Here is a 12,564-nt window from a genome sequence, read left to right on the forward strand (position 1 = left end):
CAAGATTATAAAATACTATTCCTTGAACTGCTGTTAGAATTATTTCATGTCATTTTTATCCTTCTAGCTACTGTGATGGGGCATCTGCCCCAGACTAGTCACTAAGGGGTTACAGAGCTCTAGAAAGCTGTGCAGGAGGCAGCCAATTAGAGATGGGCTGAAAGGAGCAGCCAATCAGGGCCCAGCAGGCACATATAAGAAGAGCTGCAGGGCAGAGTAGAGTCAGTCAGTCCCTGGAACTTGAGGTGGGAGAACTAGCTGTCTTGTAGGGGTAGGCTAGTGAGTGGTTTGGATGGAGCAGTGCTGCAGGTAGGGGCTGGGGAGCAGCTAAAACAACTCCTGGCTGGCTGTGGGGATTTGCAGGCTGAGGCCCTGAAGGAATGGTGCAAAGGGGGCTGGAGGCTGTGGGGAAGTGGCCCAGGGAAATGAGCTGAGAAGTTGAAGGGCATGCAGCAAGTAGCTGCCTTCTATAGGGTCCCTAAGCTGGGAGCTGGAGTAGTGGGTGGGCCTGGGTCTTCCCTTGCCACTGGGGATGTAGCCAGACCACTGAGGGAAGTAGCTGGAGAAGGATTTCAGAGATGTCTCCTGGTAGTGGGCAGCACAGGTCACTGCAGTCCTGAGAGGTGTGGGTCCAGGAACCAACCAGAGGATGGGTGTTGGCTAGCAGACCTAGACCCTGGTGTGGTGGGGCATCTTACCTGCACTGGCCAGGAAGGGGTTAAGAGGGCCCTTGAAGAAGCAGCCAATGGGAAGGAGCTGTGGGATAACCAATCAGGGTCCAGGAGTTCAATATTAAAGGGAGCTGCAAAGCAGAACAGAAGCAGTCAATAACAGGAGCTCAGGGAGGGAAGGCTCAGGCTGGCTGCCCTGCAGGTGGAAGGAGGTCAGTCCCAGGACAGAGCAGGGGCTGACTGCTGGAGCTCAGCAGAGCAGGTACCCTGATACAAGGGTGGAGGAGGTGCTCGGGCTGCAGGGAAGAGGCACAGGGAAGTCGGTTGAGTGGTGGTAGGTGGTAGCAGCCACTGAAGTAAGTGGTGAAACCAGGGCTGCCGGATGTGCTGGGAGGAAGCGCGGCTTGTGTCTTGGCTGGAGGGGCCGGGCCAGGAAGAGGGCGGTGGGTCCTGATGGTGGCGAGATGGATACCGGTGAGCCCTGAGGAAGGGTGACAGAGCACAGGCCTTGGATGTCGGTGTCTGCTTGAGCTATTCCTCAGATCACCAGAAGGAAGCACCAGTGCATTGGTGATTGCTGCAAGTATGTCACACCCGGAATAGCCAGCAGGAGGCGCCAGCGTGGTGAGTAGACTCCATTACAGCTACTATGATCAGCAATAAAGACACGATCCTCCCTTTTTTGTTCTCCTTCTTAACTTGATTAACAAAACATGGTCCCCAGCCACAAATGCTATTTTCCTACATATAGAAATCTCTGCTACCTCATCCTTTTTTGTTTGCTTTGTTTTGAAATATTGTCCACAGCCAATGAACTATCCATATCCCCTGTTGATTTCTGGGTACTGCTGGGCTCTCTGTGTTCTTGGTTATCAGGATACAATAAATGTGGTTTGGCAGATAAGTGGAGAAGGGGTTGTATTCCTTCATTGAATAATCACAAACTAACTTAATTGCATGAAAGCTGTGGTTACCTCTCATGAAATTTTGTGAAACTTCACTGGGAAACCTTCCTCCTTGGCCATACATCAGTCCAAAGGGTGATATTTTTGTTACCAGATGAGGTTTAGAGCACAGACTATAAAGCTGCTTCAAGAAATTCATCCCAATTTGAGTTTCATCCACCTTTTGGAATGCTTCTGTAAGAAATTACTGAATGGTCTCATTTCCTGATATTAATGAGTGAATCTATGAGCAAAGTCTGAGGGGAGGTACATCACATGGCAGTGTTAGGCCTGCTTTTTGTAGTGTCCTTGTTTCGTTATGAACACTTTCAATGTTAAAGACTTATTCACAATATTCAGTTCATGGCAGAGCACCCTCTCCTTACCTTGCTTATTCAAAAATAAATATCCTAAAATTAGCCTCTGATGGATTCGTTTGGGTTTTCATCCAGTCGGTTGGTTTCGAGGTGGCATGAGCTGATGAAGCTACATGTTGTTCTCAGTATTTTACACAGGGAAAGATTAAGCTGCAAATATTTTTTTTCCATAAATTTCCTTCAAAAATACCTGTTTCTCTGCCTATTTCCCACTGAAATGATGGGTAATTGAATAAGAGTAATCTCATTCTGGTGTTACCAGCATATTTTCCCATGCAAATAGGTTAATGTACAAAATAGTTGTTGCTGTATGAGAAGACAAAATGTGTTGTCACTCACAACTTACAGCATTAACTGTCATAAAAGCAATGCAGACAATGTTCATTTGTAAATATCTGATGGTGAAGGGGCTGCCCCTTCAGCTCCTGGAACCTCTCTGGGAATTAAGCAGCAGACACAGCCCACCTGGGTTCCTCCATCAAGTGTCTATTAGTCTTTATGCTCCAGGTTCATCACAGCACAACAGCAGTTATGTGGAGCGCCCATCCTGGCTCAGCCTTTTACACGGCTGCTTTCTTCTCAGTGCCATGCAGCTGGTTAGTGAAACGACTGAGGCTCCAGGCTGTGAAAGAGCCCAAGGGGGGATGAGTGTGTGAACAGGAGGCTCTGAAACTCTTCTGTGAGGAGAATCAAACCCCATCAGCCTGGTGTATGTGACCGATCCCAGGCTCACTGCGCTCACACCGTGCTTCCCATCAAGGAGGCTGCCCAGGAGCAGAGGGCAGGGAACAGTATCTGCATGGCTGGGAGTTAGTGTCAGCTTCCCTGAAGCTGCAGGGCCCCCCTGGCTAGTCTGACCAGCCCTGGATTGGAGCCAGGGAACTGCCTGATGGTGGGACACAGCCACGTTCCTAGAGACATTGGCACTGGCTGGACCCAGCCGCTCTGCGTGTTGTCACCTAAGCGTTGTCAACCGTCCATCAATTTACAGAGAGTCAGTAAAAAAATGTATAATTTTAACACTGCCCATAAACCTGCAAATAAATGAAAATGTCCATGAAATTGGGTAGAAATATTGTTTTGACACTGATTGTTGTTGTTCAGAATCATTTCTTGTATCATAAAATGACACTGACCCTGCCTCTATCAATTTCCTGTTTTCTATTATTGCACACGCCCAACGAACCCAATTGATCAATTAAGTGCAGCTAAAACAATGGTGTAATTCTGAATTCCTGGGTACAGAACATTGGAAGTAGGGACACTTCTGTGTCATGATTGTGTTTGTGATATTTTTAGTGATGGCAGTAACAAGTTGACCATGTCAGTAAAACAGAAATCAACTTCAGATCTTCACGTCAGCAAAAACTAAAATGCAAGGTTGGCAGCCCCTCCCCTTAGAGCTGGGGTCACTCTTTCAGTGGGTTGGAGAAGGGGGATGGGCTCCCCCAGCCTCACTCTGCTCAGTGACGATATTATCACAGGGCACAAACCAAGAAACCCAAACCAGCCCCCAGAGCCCTTGTCTGTGTTTGCAGGAGCAAATCCTGAGCCGCCTGCAGCGTGTGAGGGAGGAGAGAGAAGAGCTCCAGGGACTGAAATTCCAGGGGGACAAGGAGAGTGGGAGGCTCCTGGTAGGTGCCCTGCCCTGCCCAGAGCAGACTGAGGAGCAGGCAGGCAGAGCTCTCAACGTGGCTGCATCTGGTGGTGACAGGTCTCTACAAGGCCGGGTGCCCTGAGCAGCAGCCTCTGGTGAGTCATGCTGGAAAGGCGGGTGCAAAGGGCAAGAGTCCAATGAGAGATTCTGGGGGAAGCAAGAGAAATTGTGGAGAGACCCTAAAGTGGCCGAGCTCAGGGCGTTCTGGCTGCTCAGCCTGTAGCTGGTTTCATGGGGGAGAGACCAGGTGCCACGGTTGTGGGAAACTCCTAGCTCCATCCACAGGAGGAGCTTACCTGGCCAGGCTATTGACAGGATCCTGTCACTATGAACTGTGGGTCTGCTGCTGGGTCTCGGTCACTCACTGCTGGGATGAGTTAGGGAGAGACTTCCCCTGCCCCTAGTGCAGGAAGAAGTCTTCTGGAGACAGGAACTTCCAGCTGGACAGACAGCAGGGGAACATGTAAAAATAAAAAACAACTAAGGTTAGGGACAGCCAGGGACCCAAGAGGGGACAGCAGGTGTGAGAAACACCAGGAGAGTTTACAGCTCTTCTGTAGAGAGGTTCAAGCCCCATCTGTGTGCTCTGCAGGCAGTGCCAGGATCTCAGGCTCACACTGCAGTTCCCATCCAGGAAGCTGCCTGGAGGCCAAGGTGGGAATCTCTAGTCTCTCAGTATTTATCCAGGATCATTGAATCCTGCGGGTTTCTTTTTTTTCTTTCCTTATTTATTTGGTGGAGACGTTCTTGGTCTGAAATCCACATGGGGATACATTGCTCACCTCTGTAAGTTGAAGGAACAGTTTGCTTATTTTTTTGCTGGCAGGTGAAACAAAAGTTCTGGAATTTCCAAAGCAGGATGTGACAGAGTCGGTGAAGATGAGTATGGTGAGAGGTCGACAATCCCAGGTGGAAGGCAAGTGTCTGGCTTTTATCTGGAAAAAGTCAAGGATGAAACCGTATTCACTGTGTGCCTGACTTTTTGCCAGTCTCTCACTGCCACAGCATCAAACTTCTCCACTAGTAATTTCACGTGCAGGATCTTGGGTAGAATGTTTCTGGAAAGTTTGGGGGCAAATCAAACAAGAGACGATGGAGAAATAATGGGTCAGACATTGAGCAAGACAGCACGTCTGGGACACTTTCCTCACATTTTTGGCTCATGTTGCCAAGCCTGAGTGTGCAACAGAAACACCAAAGGAATTTTAAAGGAGGCTTTTTAAATTGAACTGGGCCTTTTTGTTTTTTCTGCTTAGTGGTTGGGGGAGTGTTCTTTCTGTTGGTCTTACAATGTAGGAATGGCAGGTCCTATCTTTGCTGGCTTTGTTGGAGAGCCCTTGGGAAGGCTCCAGGAAGTTTTACTTTGAGCTAAACTCCTTCATGAAAGGGTTGGAGATGGTGAATCTTTTACAGACGTTTTATTTACTCAGAATGTTCATTAGCTGTTGATGTTAAATAAGTGTTTGACAATTCTGACTCTAAACCCTTCTTACACTGGACAGAAAAGAGGAATTCACTAGCTCACTAGTCACTGCACAGCCTTGTCCACACACACATTGTGCTGCTTTAACTCTACTAGTGCAGTTACAACAGCACAACTGCTGCTGTGGGTGCAGTTATATCGGGGCTTGTCCAGGTGGGAAAGTTACACCAGTGTAAAGTGAGAATTTAAACCACTATAGTTACACTGGTACCATTCCCCTGGTCAATGCTGTTATTCTAGAGCGGCTTCTAGACTGACAGAACTGTCTGTGCAGGATTGTGCTGGTTTAACTTTCTTTAGAAAAATCACCCCCTGAAATAATTACACCAGAATTAAAAACTGTACAGACCAGGCCTAACTAAACATTTTCAGTAATGACTGATTTAGGACAGGTCCACACTTCACATTTCAGTGGCACAGCTGCACCACTGTGGCTGCACCACTGTAGCACTTCTGCTGAAGGCGCTTTAAGCCGATGGCAGAGCGCTGGCCCGTTGACTTAATAGCTACTGCCTCTCGCCGAGGTGGAGCTGTGTTGGTAGCAGAAGCTCTCCTGCAGACATAGCACTGCCTACACCTGCACTTAGGTCGGTGTAGCTATGTCACTCTGGCATGTGTTATACTGAAGTAATTTTGTAGCACAGACCAGCGCTGAGTTAAACCAGTGCAAATCCCTGTGTCAATTCTCTGTTAAATTAGTTTGAGTGCCTTGTAGTGAGCTTAATTCAGTCCCACTATTTGTTGGGAGAGGGGAGGACCCTGATTTGTTCATGTTCCCAGCATCTCCTCTCTCTGCACCCCACGTGGGCCTGCAAAGCCTCAGCCTGTCCCCTCATCTGCTCACACCTGCCTTGGGACTGGGATGGCTCAGGGAGCAGCAACAGAGGAGGAAGCAGCACAGACCCCACCCCAGAGCCTGGCCAGCATAGAACAGCTGATCCCTTTGTCTGGCAGCAGCCAGTCCCTGAGCCCCCCCCCCCCCCCCCCCCCCCCACACACACACACACACTTATTCCCCTCCCAAGGGGTCTGGCCCTGCCCAGGCTATTGCCCCTCACCCTGGGCAACTCCCTCCCCTGGGGACTGACTGACTGCCATCCCCTCTGGTGTCTCTAGTGGAGGGGGAGGGCGAGAAGGCTGGGGCTCTCTCCTTCTTGTGCCAACCCCCCTTTCTCTCTCCTGCTCCTTGCTGAGCAGCTTGGCCATCACTGTGGGAGGTCCCAGGTGGGCTGTGCTGCCAGCAAAGGCCAGTGGCTGGTCAGGAGTAACCTGAGATCCAAGTGCCACAGAAATATTAGTGACTAATGACCCCTAAGCAGAGCTAAGGGGGGAATAAAAGGCAGGCAGAACCAGAACCACACACAGGGAGAGAGAGAAGGGCCCCAGACAGAGCAGAGAATGTGCAGAGACAATGGATGCTGGAAATTCAGCTCCTTTCCCTGCGTGTGACTTGCCCACAGACTCAGCGTGATTCTCTTGGATTTGTCTGTTCAAAGTTATTTTGCAAGTAAAGTTTCAAACAATCCGAGCTGTGTGGGCAGGTTCTGACGGGTCCCACGGGACCCATGGGAGTGTTTCTCTGCTGTGATTGGATGAGAGGATCTCCTAGAATGGGGCGTGGTGGGAAATACTTGCCATGAACAGTTTAAAGTGCGTTTCCATGAATATTTTCTGTCGCAGTCCCCCATTGGCATGAACATTGTGGGCAGCGAGCTCCCTCCCCTGGCCGTCCATGCGCTGAGCGTGCCAGGGCTGGGACGTGGCTGCCGCAGACATTTATTGTTACTGGCAGTGGTGGTGGTGGGAGTCGCTCTGGGTGTTTGCTCAGCGCTCGCTGAATGAGAGGAGAGAGGCAGGGGCAGCGGGAGGGACTCAGGGACTCTGCTTGTCCGGCCACTCTCTGGGATTGTCCACAGTGCCTGGGCCAGTCAGCTGCCCAGCTCCCAGGGAGAGTCGCTTGGAGCCCATCACCCCTCATGCCATTGAAGGTCACAGCTGCCAGGTTTGTAATTTCTGAAACCTGCCTGCTCACACCAGGGGGTGTTAATGTTTTACTGGTATTTCTATGACCTCACCGCTAGGGGCAATGTGTGTCCGGGCTCCATCAGCACTGACCGTTTAGGGACTGAGTTATTCCCATGAGCTGCGTTTGCTCCAGTGTGATGCAGGGTATTTCTATGAGGGCTGGGCAGGGAGACAGATGAACATGGCACCATCAGCAACATCAAATAGTGGGAGATACTACATCACCTAGAGAGAGTCAGAGACGTGACCCCCCCCCCCCGGCTCCTGGTGTGGGGAGGGACATGGCTCCTTATTCCTCAGCTTATCTCCGTCTAATTAAGACAATTCCCATCCCATTTTAAGAAATCTACGGTGTTTCCCATTCCTTGTTGTCTTGTCACTCTTCTCCGTCATTTCTCCTCCCATTTATACAAGGTTTATTTTCTCTTAACACTTATCCTTTTGTTTCCTGGTTTGTTTCTTTTCTGCCACTGCTGAAGTTCCCCTTTCTTTTTAAAATCACTGCGTTTTAACAGCAAAAATGAGAGTCCTGTAGCACTTTAAAGACTAACAAATTTAATTTCTGCAGGCATAAGCTTTCGTGGCCTGCAACCCACTTCATCAGATGTAAGGAATAGAAATCAGGTAGAGGGTGTAATATATACATCCAAGGGTAAGGAACAACAACGGGGAGGGTAGGTGTTAGCAAAGTCCATTCAGTTAGAGTAGATGAGGTCTATTCACAACCATTGATTAGAAGGTGAGAATGTGTGAACAGTGACAATTACTTATTCAGACCCAGTCTGACTGTGTCAAGTTTGCAGATGAGTTCCAGCTCTGCAGTTTCTCGCTGAAGTCTGTTTTTGACGTTTTTTGTAGAAGTATGGCAACTTTCAAGTCAGTTACAGAGTGTCCTGGGAGACTGAAGTGCTCTCCGACTGGTTTCTGAATGTTACCATTTTTTATGTCTGATTTGTGTCCATTTATTCTTATGCATAGTGACTGTCCGGTTTGGCCAATGTACATGGCAGAGGGGCATTGCTGGCACGTGATGGTATATATTACATTAGTTGATGTGCAAGTGAACGAGCTCCTGGTGGTGTGGCTAGGACCTGTGATGGTGTCACTAGAGTTGATGCGCAGGCAGAGTTGGCAGCGGGGTTTGTTGCAGGGATAGGTTCCTGGGTTAGTGTTCTTCTTGTATGGTGTACGGTTGCTGGTGAGTATTTGCTTCAGGTTGGGGGGCCTGTCTGTAAATTTGTTAGTCTTTAAAGTGCTACAGGATTCTCATTGTTTTGTCTGTATACAGACTAACACAGTTACCCCTCCAAGAACTTTTGGTTTTCTTTTTCTCAGTGTAGCAAGGGGGCGTGGCCTCCTTCAGAGACAGACAGAGAGATGGCCTGACCATTGGTGGGCAGAACCAAAACAACCCTGCCTGCCCCACGGGAAGTTGAGGGGCAGGACAAGTATAAAAGTATAGAAGTATAAAAGCTGAGCCAGCTAGCTCAGTTTGAAGGGAGTTGGTGGAGGGGAAGGATCATGATCATGTCTCTCCATTGCTGCTGCTACCACAGCCAGACTACTGCCCCGCTGGGGAACTGCCCACTGCCTGGGCCCCAGAGGAGTTACTGGAGTTGCCTGCCTGCGACTTGGAGGAGCTGCTTGTGGGGAACAACTTAGAGGAGCTGCTGACTGCCTCCAATGCTGAAGGCCTGTGGGCACTACCTCTGGCTTTCTACTCTGAGGAGACTGAAGGCACCACTCAGGCACAGGCACTCTGGGGAAAGGAGGAAGGAAGTAGCCCAGGGGAGCGGGACGACTGTCTGGTTGTGTGGTGTCCTGCAGCTGCATCAGCGAATGGCATCTGACCCAGTGACAGAGCACTCTGCCGCTGATTGGGACCTGGGCTGGGATGCAGTGGAGTCGGGTGGGCCTGTATCCCCCTTTCCCCTTTGACAATTCAAGATATTTAACTAATTTGAGAAAAAATATTTGGGGGAAGTTTGTTTCTGTATCAACTTCCAGCCTTTCACCATCTTGTCCATCCCCCCCCCCCCCCCCACCAAAACCTCTCCCTCCCATGTTATTGAGGGAGACTTTCCCTGTAGGAACTGAAGGATACCAATTAAGCCGGGATGGTTTCTACTTGTAACAAATTTTTCCACTTGGTATTTTTAATATAAGGAAAAATATTTGTCCTTCTTCTGTTTGGTCCAATTGCCTTGATGGTTGTGTTGTGTCGGGGAGAGGGCTGGGGTTCTGGTTTCTCTTCTCAGAGGCGCTGTCCATTGTGACATACTAGCCTAAGGCAGAAGGAGCTTGAGAGTTGCTGCTAATGTGTAACTTGAGCAACTGAGTGGACCAAAACCAAGTGCAGAAGGAAAAGTACTTCTGGATGTGTGTTTCCCCTCTAGCTACCTTAGGTTCTTTTATGACCTCCAAGATCATAAGAGCTGAGTGATATACAAATCTTCAATATCGTTATCCTCACAGTGACACTAATTCAAATTAATAATAGGTGGTCTTATTAATTTGATTTTACAGGCACCTTAATTCTAATTAACATTGGTGCCAGTGTAAACACGGGAGTAATTAATTCGAATTACAGGACTTTAAATCAAACTAAGTTCCCAGTGTGAACCAGGCCCTAGTGTATGTAGTTCTGTTGGAGAAGAGGCAACATTCACTGCACTGTAAACTTGCTGGGGCAGATCTCAGCAGTGTTGTGGAGCTATGAAACTTTACACCAGCTGAGGATCTGCCCAGAATTGTTTTCCCTTCGATAAACAAAAGGTAGACCGGGGACTTTAAATTTAGGATCCTTCCACCACACCATTCAAGATAATGGTGAGAATCTCAGCCTGTGTGAAGTTGTGCTGAGGAAGTTATAGAGGCACTTCTTGTAATTTCATATGTATGAACAAAACCTCCCATTCCCCAGCCAGAATGAGGAAGATGCTTGTGGGTCTTGTGCTCAGGGTGAGTGAGGACAGGAGAGACTGAAGAATCATCGTCCAACTATACCATAGCTCTGTGGTTAGATCATCCACTCAAGAAATAAGTAACCCCTGTTCAAATAATTTCTCCCCTTCTGGCCAAGAGGGGATCACTGAACCTGGGTCCCCCACATCCCAGGCAAGTGGTGCTACCACTGGGCTAAAAGTTATAAAGTGGCTACAAGCACAACATCCCCCCGCACGCACGCACGCACGCACACACGCTGTATGCAGTGCAGCAGGTGCCTGACTCATTTCCACAAGAAACGCCTCCAGCGGTGGGTTCCCTTCCATGGATTCATATGCAGAGTGAGGAATGCCCCCAGCAACCCATACTTAAGGCATGTCTACATGTACAGCGCTCCAGTGGCACAGCTGTACCAATGCAGAGAGAAAGCTCTCCCATCAGCCTAATAAAACTACCTCCATGAGCAGCAAAAGCTATATTAGCGGGAGCAGCTCTCCCACTGATATAATGCTGCACACAACGGCACTCATGTCAGCGTAATTTATGTGGCTCAGAGGGGTGGTTATTCACAACACTGAGCAACATAAATTATGGTGACAAACTGTAGGTTAGACACAGTCGTAGGTGCTTAGCTTAGAGAGAGGGGTGGGGCTTAGGACACTCTGTTGTTAGCATCTCCCAGTGACTAGTTTAGAGGGTCCCCACCTAGCATGCTGGCTGTTGTGGATTGTGTTTTAATGCATCTGCTTGTCTCCTTTCATTATACAGGGAGACTAGGCACCTAAGTCAGGCTTTGTGGGTCACAGTGTTGTTCTAGGAACCTAAAAGTTACGTGTGGTGACGCTCAACATTACAACACCCAAGTCCCTTCATTAAAATTGAAGCTCACAGAAGACCAAGTCACAGCCCTGGCAAGGAGTGGGGTGTCTCCCTGTAGCTCCCATTGTTTAGCTCATGTCCACCATAGGCGAAAGGTGTGTTTTGTGTATTTTTTTTTTTTTTTTTTTTTTTTTTTTGTGTGAAAGCAAACACGAGGCCGTGATCTTGTTATACAGTCCTAGTGGAGATGAGGGAAGTGATCCTTTCACCTCACTGTAGCGAATCAAGGTAGGTGATCCCTAACTTCCCCACAAATACCCTCCAACCCACAGAATTCTTCTTGACCAGATACACTGTGGTGAAACCACCACTTGCCTTGTCTACACACAGACTGTACAATGAGAGAGACACACCTGCATCCCAGTGTAGACAAACACCCAGAGACTGTCCTGATTTACATGGCTATAAACAGCACAAGCGACAGAACACAGGCTGGATGGCAACATAAAGCAGTAAAACTTGAGCTCTCATCATAGGCACATGCCAGTATAGTCCCTGTTGGTGCTGGGGTGACACAACCCAGTAGAGAAGCAAATCCCACAGCTCTGCCTCCCAACAATTGCAGCTGGAACATTTAAAAAAGAACAAACCAGAATTGTCTTTGATGCTTTATTTACCCTAAATACACAAATACCCAGCCTGGTGAAAAGGAGCTGAGAAACAGCTTCACTAATCAAAACAATGAAAAGAGACCCGCAGATTTTGGGAACGTTTTTTTAAATTACACTAAAATGGCAACAAAGTCAAATGCAATTTATGAGTGACAGTCTCATCTTCAGGATGTTTTATAAATCTCTGTCCCTTTTCTTCTTCCTTTGCTTTCATACTGTTCATTGTTACTCAACATTTTTCTAGCCCTCATTTCCCATCCTGTTGATTTCTCTGTGTCTCTTCCAATCTCCTCCAGTCCCTGTCACAGATCATTCCCCCTCATGTTCTCCATTCTCTCCCTGAGTTTATCCCTTCCCCTCTCGCTGCCTCTGCCTGGTTCCCCTCTTCAGAGTGTTTTCCTCTCATTATTTTCATAGCTATTTTGCACCCGTTCTCCAGGATTCTCTGGTTTTTTTTTTTTACTTTATCTTTTCCTCTAGTTTCCTCTGTTCACTCAGATTCAACCCTGCCCTGGCCTCAATGACTCTCCATGTTGCCAAACTCAGAAGTTAAAAATCATGAACCAAAAGTCGTGAAATTGACTACCCCAAAACATGAGGATTCAAAACAATACAGACTGTATTCTGGGTGATCCTGTGATTTTTGAACTCTCCCTGGTGGGTGGGTGGGTGTGTGTGTGTGTTACTGTGGTGCCAGCCCTGCAGCGACAGAGGAAGGTGAGTGTGGCCCTGCGGCAGGAGCTCTGGCTGAGAGCCCCAGTGAGATCTAACCCCACAGATTGTACAAACCCTCCCTGCCGCTGCGGAGCTTCCAGCTGCTCCCCAACCCCCCAAACCTCATTAATTAATGCTGGGTCCTGGCCACCCCCACGTCTGCCTGGCCCCAGCCCGGCTGTTAATTCTACCCCCTGCCCAGCTCCACATCTGCCCCTCTACTCCTCCTGCAGCTCCAGTGGTTCTTCACCCCCCTT

General features: G+C 48.6%; 1 long non-coding RNA gene across 1 annotated transcript; it reads left to right on the forward strand.

Moving 5' to 3' along the window:
* Positions 1-3,706: 3,706 nt before the first annotated feature.
* LOC137160038 (uncharacterized) lies at positions 3,707-4,955 on the forward strand. Its single transcript, XR_010921775.1, has 2 exons — positions 3,707-3,744; positions 4,476-4,955. It is a non-coding gene; the product is annotated as an uncharacterized lncRNA (long non-coding RNA).
* Positions 4,956-12,564: the final 7,609 nt, after the last annotated feature.

Source organism: Emydura macquarii, unplaced genomic scaffold, assembly GCF_026122565.2.
Source record: "Emydura macquarii macquarii isolate MOO-44397 ecotype Brisbane River unplaced genomic scaffold, CSIRO-AGI_Emac_v2 contig_2109, whole genome shotgun sequence".
Taxonomy (NCBI): domain Eukaryota; kingdom Metazoa; phylum Chordata; order Testudines; family Chelidae; genus Emydura; species Emydura macquarii.